Raw genomic sequence first — 2,090 nt, 5'->3', positions numbered from 1 at the left:
TTGTCCATCAAACTACCCTTTTAAATTGCCAGTTATTGATGGTTATTAGACTTGAGGGACACAGTCTGTCATGATGAAGTTGTTCTATCAAGAGATATGCATCTTCTGCTGGTATCCTTTGAGCCAGCATCAGCTAGTTTGCATCATTTTAATTTTATTTGTTACATCGGCCTTATAAATATGTATCGTCTATGTCAGTTATGCAGCGGTGTTGAATAAAATGCTGCCGGTGCATGTGCGCAGCTTGATGAATCGTTCGCTGATGATGCTCCACTGCTACTGTCGGGCTTCCACGTGATACCACTTGATGCCAAGACGGTTAGTATAGTTTGCACTGGCAGCATTTATCTTGCCCACTGTTTAACACTAAACAATAGGTCATGCACTTAAAACTGCAGGATGCACCATCAGCAACACGTACATCAGACCTTGCATCTACTCTTGAGGTTAAGGTTAGACCTGGTGTGCTGCTAGTGATGCATCCGGCAATAGAAGATGAGTACTTACCAGTGCTTTCCAGTTCTCGTATGAGAAACACCTTCGAGAGAGTGTTGCGGCAGTGGCGAGGGAGTATGTGAGGACTGTGGTGGCACGGTGCAGAGAGTGGCCATGGCAGTAGCCCCTTCTGGTCCTGGTGGACAGAGTGAAATGAAGAACCCTCCAGAATCTCCTGATGCTCCCATGCTTGCAAGGTGAAATGGTGCAGAGAGCTACAGTTTTTTTCCATTCGGAAGATGGTTGTCATTTCGTCTTAGTAGCACCGCCTGTGCTATTCCATGGTATCGCAATAGAGAAGTAATTTGGTTGTGTGGACAACTTCCGGGTTTCACACTGGAGCGGAACTCCTTTGCACGGACACTCAGAGTGCGGACGCTTCCCTGAAAGCGCTGTGGCAGGATTCAGATTCAATCATTTGTTGTTCCCTGAAGGTCGGTTGTGTTCTTGATCATTTTGCCACATCACATATATTCACTCTGGCATAGTGTGGGCCTAACAAAAAAAATATTTGGCTTGCAACAATTTTAGGCTGCTCCTGTGTTCAGCTTCGCTAATCAGGCCGGCCTCGACATGTCGGAGGCGATGCTGATTGCTCTCCAGGTTGCCCAAGATCATGCATCAGGTACGTGGCCAGCCACCGCTCTGAATGAATTGCAGACTCGCCTCTGGGCTCCGGCTGTTTGTAACAAGATTGAAAGTTTGAAACTCTTGTTGTGTTCAGGGTTTCGCGTACCTCCCCGGCGGCGTGTGCGTGTCGAGCAGGGGTAGGAAGGTCATTTAGCTGCTGGAAGTTTGATCTCCTGTAGGGCGGACGGAGCGAGAAGACTGACCGATGGAGGTTCTGGCGCTGCTTGGTCTTTGAAAGCGCTGATTGTTATAGCCGATGATGCATCATAAAAGTGCATGTTGGCTGGTTCAAGTGTCGGAGGCCGGTGGTATTGAACCGGTGAACTAGTGTTGATATCCATGCCAATTGCGACGAAGACTCAGGTGGCCGGAAAGAAGCGCTGTGTTCTCCATCTCAGTGTATATTTGGCCTCGCGCTGGGTTCCTCTTGCTACCAAGTTTAGTCTTAGGTTTTGTGAGAAATGCAGTTTAATGATGACCGATATCATAGTGGCTTGTAGTTTTTAGCTCATAAATTTTTTCTGATGTGCCTTGTAGTTTTAGTCCATCACATGCTATTCTGATGAATACAATGCCTTGTATTGGCTGTGAATGAATGAATGTGTTCTGAACGGCTTCATCCTTGATTTGCTTGAGCCTAAGAATGTTGATTTGGCCGCCACGTGGGTGCTGTGTACCAAATAAACCGTCTCCTTTTGTGTGTCTGAACTGTTGGAGGCCGGTGATATTGAATCCATGAAATACTGTTGAAATCAACGCGAATTTGCTCCTTGTGTTTAGTTGTTGTCCCCAACGACCATAGGCTTTGCAATGAAATGAGAAATACTTCATCAAGGGTGATGTATGCTGGAGACATCTTTCTTGTTTGTCTTAATATAGATTGGATTGGATTGGCCATGTTTTTCTGTTTGTTTAACTTACAGGTTCATATGATTTTCCCTTTGTTTCATTTGCTCGTTCATATA

General features: G+C 45.8%; 1 pseudogene; it reads left to right on the top strand.

Annotated features, from left to right (window-relative positions):
* Positions 1-20: 20 nt before the first annotated feature.
* LOC119347983 lies at positions 21-1,270 on the top strand (annotated as a pseudogene).
* The last annotated feature ends 820 nt before the right edge of the window (positions 1,271-2,090 follow it).

Source organism: Triticum dicoccoides, unplaced genomic scaffold (genome assembly GCF_002162155.2).
Source record: "Triticum dicoccoides isolate Atlit2015 ecotype Zavitan unplaced genomic scaffold, WEW_v2.0 scaffold81970, whole genome shotgun sequence".
In the NCBI taxonomy this organism is placed as follows: domain Eukaryota; kingdom Viridiplantae; phylum Streptophyta; class Magnoliopsida; order Poales; family Poaceae; genus Triticum; species Triticum dicoccoides.
Note: the sequence above shows the minus strand (reverse complement) of the source record. Positions and strands in the feature narration are given on the sequence as shown.